The sequence below is a fragment of the Rhincodon typus genome, chromosome 11 (assembly GCF_021869965.1).
Source record: "Rhincodon typus isolate 14 chromosome 11, sRhiTyp1.1, whole genome shotgun sequence".
Classification (NCBI taxonomy): Eukaryota; Metazoa; Chordata; class Chondrichthyes; order Orectolobiformes; family Rhincodontidae; genus Rhincodon; species Rhincodon typus.
The window spans coordinates 12,118,167-12,130,706 of record NC_063342.1 but is presented as its reverse complement, the minus strand read 5'-3'; positions in this window follow the sequence as shown (position 1 = coordinate 12,130,706).

The window sequence follows — 12,540 nt, the reverse complement described above, 5'->3', positions numbered from 1 at the left end:
TCCTTTATTAATCTTTTTGGGTGCCAGTTTAGGGGAGTTGGCTGGACGATTGGTTTGCGAAGCAGTGTGATGCCGACAGTGTGGGTTCAATTCCCATTGAGGTTAACATGATGCACTCTCATTATTGGGATTGTACTATAGAACCCCCAATAGTTAGCGGGAAATTAGGAAGCAATTTCGTAAGGAGATCTCAGTTATCTGTAAGAATAATAGGGCGGTAATGATAGAGAATATTAATTTTCCAAACATAGACTGGGACTGCCATAGTGTTAAGGGCTTGGATGGAGAGGAATTTGTAAGTCTATGCAAGAAAATTTCCTGATTCAGTATGTGGACATTCCTACTGGAGAAGGAGCAAAACATGACCTGATCTTGGGAAATAAGGCAAGGCAGGTGACTGAGGCGTCAGTGGGGAGCACTTTGGAGCCAGTGATCATAATTCAATTAGTTTCAAAATAGTGATGGAAATGGATAGAACAGATCTAAAAGTTAAAGTTCTAAGTTAGAGGAAGGCCAATTTTAACAGAATTAGGCAAGAACTTTCAAAAGTTTATTGGGGGCGGACATTCGCAAGTAAAGGGACAACTGGGAAGTGGGAGCCCTTCAAAAATGAGATAACAAGAGTCTAGAGACAGTATATTCCTGTTAGAGTGAAGGGCAAGGCTGGTAGGTGTAAGGAATGCTGGATAACTAGAGAGTTTGAGGTTTAGGTCTCGAAAAAGAAGGAAACATACATCAGGTGTAGACAGCAGAGATCAAGTAAATCCCTAAAAGAGTATAAAGGCAGTAGAAGTATAATTAAGAGGGAAATCAAGGGGGCAAAAGGGGGTCATGAGATAGCTTTGGCAAATGGGGTTAAGGGGAATCCAAAGGGATTATATAAATATGTTAAGGACGAAAGGGTAACTAGGGAGAGAGTAGGGCCCTTTAAATATCACCAAGGCCACCTACATTAGGAGCCGCAGGAGATGAGGGAGATACTAAAAAAGTATTTTGCATCTTTACCGTGGAGAAGGATATGGAAGCTAGGAAACTTGGGGAAATAAATGGCAACATCTTGAAAAATGTCCATATTACAGAGGAGGAGATGATGGACGCATAAAGGTGGATAAATCCCCAGTACCTGATCAGGTCTACCACAGAACTTTGTAGAAAGCTGGGTAAGTGATTTCTGGGCCTGTTGTTGAGATATTTGTATCATCAGTAACCGCAGGTGAGGTGCTGGAAGACTGGAGGTTGTGTAACGTGGTGCCACTATTTAAGAAAGGTGGTAAGGAAAAACTACAAAACTATATACCAGTGAGCCTGACATCAATGGTGGGCAAGCTGTTGGAGGGAATCCTGAGAGACAGGATTTACATGTATTCGGAAAGGCAAGGATTGATTAGGGATAGTCAACATGGCTTTGTGTGTGGCAAATCGTCTGTCACTAACTTAACTGAGTTTTTTGAAGAAATAACGAAGAGTATTCATGAAGACAAATTGGTGGACGTGATTTATGTAGACTTTCGTAAGGTGTTTGACAAGGTTCAGCATTGTAGCCTGGTTAGCAAGGTTAGATCACATGGAATAGAGGGCGAACTAGCCATTTGGGTATGGAACTGGCTCGAAGGTAGAAGACAGAGGGTGATGATGGAGGGTTGCTTTTCAGATAGGAGGCCTATGACCAGTGGTGTGTCACAAGGATCGGTGCTGGGTTCACTGCTTTTTGTCATTTACATAAATTATTTGGATGTGAATATAGGAGGTATGGTTAGTAAGTTTACAGATGACACCAAAAATGGTGGTGTAATGGACAGCAAAGAAGGTACCTCAGAGTACAACAGGATCTTGATCAAAAGGGCCAGTGGGCCAAGGAGCGGCAGATGGAGTTTTGGAGTTTTGGTGCTGCGTTTTGGAAAGGCAAATCAGGGTAGCACCTATACACTTAATGATAAGGTCTTGGGGAGGAAACAGTCAGGATTTGGAACAAAACGTCATCTTTTGAAAACAGACACTCTGGCTGGGGTAATAAATATATCCTTTGCCATCTGATTTAACTGAAGGTTAAGATTTTGTTAATGCCACAGCAAAAGTGCAGGTAGTTGGAAAACTGGTCAGGATAAAAACAGATAACGAGGAAGTACTTAAAAAGTCGTTTGAGCTCAAAGTGAAATAAGAAAACAAACTAGGATGCAATCCATTCCATATGGATGTATTTATTACCCCAGCCAGAGCATCAGTTTCCAAAAGATGACATTTTGTTCCAAATCCTGACCGTTTCTTCGACTAAACGTTTACTATGTATATGTTTATAAAACAACAGCAATTTGTGAGGAAAAGTATAGGCCATGGAATAAAAAGGTCAGTAGTAAAGTAGATATAAAATTACCTGAAACACAGTTTAGTGGTCACTGGGTAGTTTTCAAGCTGGAGGAGTTTTGTAGTGAAGTTCCCCAGGCATTAGTATTTAGGCCTATGCTTTTCCTGACGTATATTAATAATCTGGATCTTCGTACGCAGGGGACAATTTCAAAGTTTGCAGCTGACATGAAATTTGGAAGAATCGTAGACTGTGTGTAGTACTGCAAAAGTCATAGATAAGCTGGTGGAATGGGAGCACAGGTAGCAGGCGAGGTTCAATGCAGGGAAGTGTGAGGTGATGCATTTTTCTAGGGAGAACACTGAACAATACATAAAATAGGCTGCACAAGTTGAAAGGGGTATAGGAACTGAGGAGCCTGGGTATATATGTGCACAGACTATTGAAGGTGGCAGGACAGGTAGAGAGGGCAGTAAAGAAAATGTACAATGTTCTTGGTTTTATTAACAAGGGCTTCAAGTACAGGGACAAGAAGGTGATGTTGAATTTGTAGAAGCCACTTGTTAGGCCTGAGCTGGAATGTTGTGTACAATACCACACTGTAGAAAGGATATGAACTCATTGGAGAATTAATGAAAGTTATGAGGATTGTTTAAAGGCATTGGGGTTATTCTCTTTGGAGAGGTTTTCAAAATCATGAGCAGGGCAAATAAAGTGGATAAGGACAAACTGTTCCTGGTTGTAAAGAAACATAAACAAGAGAGACAACAAGGTGCAGAGCTGGATGATCACAGCAGGCCAAGCAGCATCACAGGAGCAGGAAGGCTGATGTTTCGGGCCTAGACCCTTAATTTTAAAGTGATTTGCAAAAGGAGCAAATAAGCTGTGAGAATTTTTTTTCATGCAGAGAGTGGTGAGGGTAAGGAATGCACTGCCTGGAAGTGTGATGGAAGCATTTTCATTTGACGCATTCAAGAGGGTATTGTATGATTATTTGGATAGAAATAATATGAGGAAAAAGTAGGTGATTGACATTAGGCAATGAGACTCATTTTAAGAACTAATGTAGACACAATGGGCTGAATCGTCTCCTTCTGATTCATCCAGTAAAAACTGTATGCAAGGCATGAATTCTCTAGTGACAGTTTTGTATGTAAAAAACTTTTAAAAAGTCATTCATTGATAAGTTTCCAAGGTTAAATAAAGTCTTTACTACAGGACAGTAAAAGTTTCAATCATCCAGGCCCTTAAAGATTTCAATAGCTGAAACTACAAAGCACATGAAACCATTTAAACATAGGTAAATAAACATTGTGTTTTTGCTAGCAGAGATCAGACAGCCATCAAAGAGGGTCTCAGGTTTTCAAGAGAGGAAAGGTTGTCTGGCCTTACAGCCAAATTCCCTTGCACATTCTTGCCCACTGTAGATGTTCCTGGTTCTATTTACAGTTAGTTCTCTGACTGCTGCATTTCAGTGCATGGCACTCTCACCATTGATTTAGAATAGGCCTGCCCAAGAGACTCAGTTAGACATCCCAGGCTGACATTTCCAGTGCAGTATTGAAGGAGTGTGATACTTTTGGAGGTACCGATTGTACAGACATGGCCTTCCCTCAAAGCTGAATGTAAAACAGCATTATTTTCAAAAGCAGGCGTGTTCTCCTGATATCCTGGCCAACTTTATCCCTCAAACACCATCAATGCTGCTAGGTCAAAACCCTAGGCCTCCCTTCCTAACAGCACTGTTAGCGGCTCACCACCACCTTCTTGAAAGCAATTAGGGATGGGAAAGTAATGTCAATGATGTCCATATCCCATGACATGAAAAAAGAAAATGCAAGACTTATTTGGCATTTTTAAAAGGCATCCCATGTGAGGAAAGATTCAGGCTTGCATATATTAGTATCCCCAATGAAACCATTTCTAGTTGGTATGAAAACTAGCTTCTCTTAGAAGGCAGCTCACGATCTTTGATTTCAGACAACTTAAGCCAGATCCTAACTCTGAAGTTAGTTTAATTTTTCTAATTGAATACTCTCAGGTCCAATTGACCCTTTTTCTTAACTATGATGACTCAATTTCTAATGATATTCTAATAATCACCGTGATATATGCTCCGTCACTGAAATTTTCTCTATTTTATTCCATAGAATGAGATCCAGTCCTTGCTCTTTCTCCGTTGAGCTGGAAACATTTGAATCCAGTTGATGGATTGCCATAAATGAATGTTTCCTTTCAATGATAGAACATACATCTCTTCACAATTGCATTGAATTATTGAACTAAGCAGCACAGAAAAAAAAAAGCCATTTGGTTCAATATGCACAAGTTGTCTAAAATGGCTGTGCACTTTCGCTGCCTATTCTAGATAACTTTTAATGTTTTTCATTTTGGAATATTCATGTTTTTCTTTGTGAAACCTGTTCAGGATTTTGCTTTCTACGTTGTCATTCCATCTCCTAACCTCTCTGTCTAAGTCCTGTTCCATGGATGAGAGTTGTTACCATGTCAAGTGGCCAGTGTGTTTTTGAGTGCCCAACTATCTATGTCACCAGGCCATGGGAAGGGCATAAGGGAGGTTAGAGTTAAGACAATTCTGTCACCAACCAGAAACTACAACTAGAGTCACAGTTTGAAAATAAGGGTTCTCCTATTTAAGACAAAGATGAGGCAAAATTTGTTCTTTCAAAGTCTTCTGACTCGATGGAATCCTCTTCCCCAGTGAATGATTGAGGAGGGAGTCATAGAATCCATAAGTGTGGGAACAGGCCATTCAGTCCATCAAATCCACACTGACCCTCCTAAAAGAACACACCCAGACTCCTTCCCCTACCCTATCCCTGTAACCATGCAATCCCATGGCTAATCCACATCCCTGAACACTACAGGCAATTTAGCATGGCCCATCCACGTAGCCTGTGTATCTTTAGACTAAGGGAGGAAACCAGAGCACCCGGAAGAAACCCACACAGGCACAGGGAGAACGTGCAAACTCCACACAGACAGTCATCCGAGGTTGGAATCAAACCTGGCGCTGTGAGGCAGCAGTGCTAACCACTGAGCCACCGTGCCAGTGATTTTTTTTTAAGGAGAAGGAGATAGATTGTTCACTAAGAAAGATAACAAGGGATATTAGGGTAGATTGGAAAGTGCAATGAAGGCACAATCAGAGCAGCCATGATTTTATTGAATTACAGCGCATGCTGTATGATCTTTGTCTGCTGCTAATTTGTATGTTCATATTTTCCAAAAGGACTGGGTGCCTTCACTAATTTATCTATTCCTTTTGTGATACACCAATTACCCCCTCTACTTTCCCTCCAGCTGAGAACAGTTGATAGGACAAACCACAAATGGAGATTTGAGTTTTCCTGCTCATTTTGGCTCAATTACTCACCAAATAAACCTCAGAGGTACCTCAGCTTTAGTGTTTGATACAAAGCTTCAGTCCTTACTTTTCAAGACCTTGAGTGAAAACTATGTTCTCAAAAGTTACATAAGATCCAGTAATTGTTTCATTTGTATTTCAGTTCTTCCCACATTCTATTTAAATGATGCTAATGTTAAGAAATATCCAACTGTAGAAAAAACTGTGATGCTCAATTACACTTCTCTGCCATTATTAAGTGCAGCTATATTACAGAAACACAACTTTTCTTACACTATACTCCACAATGAATCACTATTAACCAAGGTTTCCACAAGTTTAGCAGTGTCCTAAACAATAAGGAAATTACCCGCTTACATAACAAATGCTGGGATTAACATTGCAACCAGTGTTGTACAGAGAAATTAAAAGATCCATATAGCTACACGGTGAATAGCATTAATTCTGCTGAATAAACAGAAACATAAAGCATTGAGCAGTGAGTAACTTTCACCCTGCTGAACAAGCAAGTACATTTATGATTACACAGTAATTCTTACCCTGTAAACTAAACAAATCTGTACAGTTGCACGGTGAGTAACCCTCATGCTGCTAAACAAACAACTGCATGTGTGATCACACAGTAACTCATACCCTGCTGAATAAACAGAAGATTTGCACAGATACACGGTGAGTAATCCTCACCCTGCTGCACAGACAGAAACTCTGCACATTCCTGATAAAAATGGGCATTACTATCGAATTTTGGAAGTATTCTATATATCTCAGCTCCCAGTTCCTGATAATGAAGGGAGATTTCATAACTGCATGATACTGCTCTGATTGGATACTAATTCTAAATACTGGGAGTCAGTGATAAATGACCTGGACTACTCCCTGATGGCTTGTAAGGTATCCAGTCAGATTGTTTCCAGCATACAATTATGTTCATTTTGCAAAGAACATTGATTTGGCCATTTTTGAAGCATTGGAAATAGCACTGGTCTCAACAGTATAAAAATAGGATTGAGGCACTGGGGAAATTGCAAAAAATTATTTACTGGGATGAGATCAAAATAGTAAAGTTACCTACATCAGGAAAGGTTGAAAAACTGGGACTCTTCTTTAGAAAGAAAATTAAGGAGTGATCTTATGTCTTGAAAATTATGGCAGTATAAGATGGGGTAGACCTGAAAAATACATGCCCACTTTAGGGGAACTCAGAAATAGTTCTGAGATGGACAGATCTCTCTGTAAGGGGCTCAAGGGTTATGGGGAAAAGGCAGGAAAGTGGGGTTGAGGATTGTCAGATCAGCCGTTGTGTTCATCGAATGGTGGAGTAGTCTCAGTAAGCTGAATGGGCTCGTCTACAGCCACATCTTCTGGTCTTATAAAGGGTCATGAAAATAGGATAGTCATTAATAAACATATCAGAATAGTTAGGAGAAGCAACTTTACCCAGAGGTTATTAGAATGTGAAATTTGCAATTACAAGGGCTAAATGAGATCAGTAGCATTGATGCATTTAAGGAAAATCAGAATAAACATATGTGGAAAAAGGAATAGATGAATAAGTGGACATGGTTAGAAGTGAGACGGGATGAGGCTCATGCAGTTAATAGATGCAGGCACACGTCTGCTGGGCCAAATGGCCTATTCCTACATTATACGTGTTCACTCTATAAGTGTAATCGACTATAATTACACAAACCACTGGCTATCTTTTTTATATAAGTCATTTGTCCATTTAATGCTCATTGACGATTGTAAAAATGTAAACTGCAAAGCACATCAGGATAAAACATAGACTACAATCAAACAGCATCAGGAACGCCAATACTGGACACAAAACTCCGCTAAGCAAGAGAGACAGTTTACTTCAGTGGATGAAGTTTGGTGTAGGAACCAGAGAAATGGCCCTGCATGGGTAAGAGGCATGGTCGATGCAAGGTCAGGTCCAGTGACGTAGAAAATTTGGGTAGGTGCGACAGTCCTGAACAAGAACACGGACCATATGAAAGCTATAAACTCAAAAAATGTGCCCAGCTCCTCAACATCCTTTCTGACTGTTCCAGAACCCATGGGTCTCCCTCTCCGTCAAGCGTTGAAGATGCTTCAGAATCTGAGATGGACACGGCAGATGTCACTGCCCCAGTGCCTTTGCCATCTGAAGAGAAGAATGAATTTCTTAGGGATACTCTGGGTGCAAGAGGTGAGCTACTGTGTGTTACACATCGTCTGTATCAGAGGCAGAGTTGGAGGAACCTACTCAGTGCTAAAACAGACCGGGAGGAGCTACAAAAAAAAATCTGCCTATGTCCTCGGACCCAGAGGGGGAGGGATGTAGTGATTGTAACGAGGTTAGCCAGGTGGAGCTCATAGAATATGAGTTTCCTGATTGGTACTGTTAGTCTGGTCCAACCAGGGAGCCCTGGTTAACAGTTAAAAATCGGAATGTCAGACATCCTGTTCACTCTGAGAGCTGGCTCTGAGGGAGTTGGATCAGTGTCAAGGACTCTCCAAGTGTAAATAAAGGGTGACTTGGTGACAAGACACCAACCTCTGTGAAGTTATTTCATACAGTGTGTTTTATACAGAGTGAAGAATGATCTTGCATTGCTATAGAATCTGATTGTGTTTTGGGAATGTCTCCGCAGCCTTCCTGCTGGATTGAGGGTGCCTCCAGCTGCCCCTTGCCTCCAACTGCTCCTAAATCCTCTCCCCGTTATTCCCACCCTGTGAAAAGATAATATAAAAAATCAATTACCTTCTTGCCATTGGATCCCCTGAGGTGTAGGCCTCAGATTGCAGTCTTTAGGACCTGGAAGTTTCGTGTTTCTGATTGGCCAGCAGCATCCGGCAACCCAGGATCCCACTGCTAAGCCGGATGATAGGCTCAGAAAATCACCCACGCTCTTCGTGAGCTGATTGGCTCACAACACGGTGAGTTGTCCTGGCCATGAGGCCTGAGCCAAATCCACACTTTAAATTAAAATCAGAAAATCAGGCACTACCTTTTAATTTTTTTTCTTCTCCTCATTCTTCTCAAACAAAGGATCCATTGATGTTTCCATGCATTACTTATATCAGCAATTTCACTAATCAATGATCCCCTGATCTCCAAAAAAAAGTCTTGATCCTAATATTGAATTCTACAAGACATCACCTCTCTCTCCTATCTGTCCTACTCCCCACTGTTTATGAACTGCATGGTGACACAGTTGTGAGCACTGCTGCCTCACAGCCCCAGGGGCCTGGGTTCACTTCCAGCCTTGGTTGATTGTGTGTGTGTGCGTGTGTGCATGTGTGTGTATGTGGAATTTGCACGTTCTCGTGTCTGTGTGGGTTTCTGCCAGGTGCTCTGGTCTCCTCCCACAGTCCACAGATGTGCAGATTAGGTGGATTGGCCATGTTAAATTGTCCTGCATTGTCAAGGGATGTGCAGACTAGGTGGGTTAGCTATGTGAAATGCCGGGTTACAAGGATAGGGTAGGGGGCTCGTTCTGGATGGGCGGGTCAGTGCAGATTCAATGGGATGAATGGCCTCTTTCTCTACTGTAGGGATTCTATGATTCTCTGCTAACTGTCACATTGGGCAATGTGTATCCATGCAACCATTGCCCTTTCCAGCAAATCTATTGTGATAAAGCAAGCAACTTTTGGAAGTTCAAACTCACAAAGTCAACTGTACTGCCTTCAATAACCCTCTTTCTTACTTCATCAAATCATTCAATGAGGTTCATTGGATGCCTTTAAGAAATCCATGCTGGTTGTCATTTAATAACATGTCAATTTTTCCCCAAGTAATAATTAATTTTGTTCCAGATTATTGTCTCTAAGGGTTACCTACCGCTGACATGAGGCTGACTGACCCCAAGGGTAGTCAACCTCACCACTTTATTGGAGAGGCATGTAACATTTACAATCTCAAATCTTTTGGCATGTGGGTAGAAATTGTTGCTTTACTTACTGCATAAGGCTCTAAATATTTTTGTTTTTCAAACTTTACTTGGAAAAACAGTGTCAATAGATGACAACCCATGTGGATTGGTTGAAGGTAAAGCATGTCATGTCAAACCTGATTGAATTTTTTAATGATGGTGACAAAGTCGATTGATGAAGGCAACACATTTGAATTGGGTAAAATACTTAGTGGACATGGGTATCATTGGGTCAATGTTACTCCAACACAACCCTCCTGGTACCTCTTTGAGAGGTGGAAAGTGAACAGAAATGGTGGATCTCAAACCAACTGAATTGTAGGCTCTTATCATTCTCTATCTAATCGCAAAACTTCAGATCCTCATTTTGTGCCAATCTTAGTTCAGTTGTTAGCATTCTTCCCTCTAAGTTACAACGTTGTGTGTTCAAGCCCCACTCCAAATATTCCAGTACAACACGAGGGGAGTCTACACTAGAGCAGCCTCCTTTCAGATGGGTCTTTAAACTGAGACCCCACCCATCATCTCAGGTGGGTCTTTCCAAAACTAAGGTTTTTCCAAAATCCCAGGGGCGGAGAGGGGGATTCTTTCTAATAACCTGATCAACATAAAACCCTCAACCAACCCATTAAAAAGAAAGATTATCTGGTCATTATAATTATAACCCCCCCATTTTTGAAGAAGGGTCCCGACCCGAAACGTCAGCTTTCCTGCTCCTCTGATGCTGCCTGGCCTGCTGTGTTCCTTCAGCTCCACACTGTGTTATCTCTGACTCCAGCATCGGCAGTTCTTACTAACTCTGGTCATTATAATTGTTCTTTTTGGGATAGATAATGCTGTTTCCCACATTAAATCAGCTATTCACCTCAATTGTACATCATTGACTGTAAAACCCTTCAGAAAATCCTGAGGTTATGAAAGATGTTATATAATTGTTCTTTGTGAGATGCAGACTGATTAACTATTTGGGGGCACACTGACTAAATGCATTACAATCACTGGCAATGAATTAATATTGGTACAATCAGTCCCCATGGCTCCAGACAGGATGCCACAAATTGTTAGATTCCTGGATGACGATGGATGAACTGCTGCCGCCTCTTTATTCACCTCTCTCCTCCTCAGATGGCAACGTGGTGAATTAAAAAGGACCCCTTCCCTTTTAAGTACCTTTCTCTGAGATTTTATGTTTTGAAAGGAATCAATTTAACCAGACTCCTGAGTGAACAAAAGAGACTGAGTTTATTAGTTACTAAATATGGAAAGCAATAATAATGTAATACACATAGACAAGATTAAAAATGAGAAGTGAATCAATAAAGATTAAGCAATTTGCAGATTAGTCTTTATGGGTTGCTTTTCAAATGTAGATACGAAATGTTGATAGCTATGCAGTCAATTAAGATTCAAAAACAGAAATTGCTGGAAAAGCTCAGCAGGTCTGGTAGCATCTGTGGAGAGAAATCAGAGTTAATTGTTGGGTCCGGTGACCAGACCCAAAACATTAACTCTGATTTCTCTCCATAGGTGCTGCCAGGCCTGCTGAGCATTTCCAGTAATATCAGTTTTTGTTTCTGATTTGCAGCATCCGCAATTCTTTCACTTTTTATTTGGTTAATTAAGATTTTTGCAAATTAGCTGAAATTCTTTTGCCCCATTTACTTTGGAATGGGCTTGCTGACTTGTGAACAGCATTCAGGGCGAGATAGTCTTTTAACAGCAATGAAGGAGGGATGTGTAGACAGTTTTTTGACTGTGACTTTCACAACACATTAGTGCTCTAGCCCAGCCTAGTACACGTAACAATATTAGCCCCAGAAACACACACGGGCTCATGTAGACAAGTGTTGAAACTGGCTTTAACCATTGTCTTTGTGTGTTCTTGAAAGAAGAAAGAGCAAACATGTCTCTTAACCAGACTGCTGTCTTTTCTCCCATCAAGTTCATTGTCCACAGAAAATTATGGGTCAGTTTTTAGTGCATTTCTCCCTTTGAAACTTCCCTGACACCTTCAGGTGTGACATTCTAGGGTTCCTCTCTAGACAGCCACTGAATTTACATCCACAGTCAACTTTTGGCCATATTTCCCCTTTGAATAAAACCCTTGTTACAATTAAAAACCTAATTTTTCCATAGGCAATCCGGGATTATAATCCATGGTCTTGATACTATGCACCTTAATTATATAACAAACTTGCCTCATTTGTGTATATTCCCAGAGGAATCTGTAAAACAATGAATTCCATCTCTTTGAGTTACAAAACCCTGCAAAGTGACCTATGGTTCTAACATCACCTGAACAGGCAATAATGGAAAGAACTGAAGACCCAAGATACTCCCTGTTTGATCTGTGTTGTAGTCAAAAACACAGCAAAGTGAGAAAGTAGGCAACTATAAAAAGGTTTGCTCATCACCCAGGAACATCACTCTTATGTTATCCAAGATATAACACACAGCAATGAAACAGTGGTCCCTCTGGTTATGATGCTATGTTTTTCTACAGAGCATAACTCCAAAGGGTGTAGGTTTGCAGTTTAATTGTGTTTCCTGCCTAAATAACCTAATTGCTTAAAATGCTTATGACATTAATTTACCCCAATACTTCCATTCCGAATGTTTCCTGACACATGAAGTCATTTGTCTATGTTCCAGCACTGACAGCTGTGTGCAGACCAAGAGGGATTGAAAACATTCTTTTCCTAATGAATAATTCCACAGCAGTGAAAGATAAGCCTCTAACATCATTTGTTTGATATAAAGTCATCACTTCATCATTGCTGGAAACCTAGGCCAGCAACCTCAATCTAATCCCACTGGGATTGCTATAGAACAGTGAGTGCCCATCTCCAACTCAACTCATTTCAACAAGACAGACAATCATTTGCCCCCTCACGCATCAACATGACCAAGCGCATACACACATACAAACA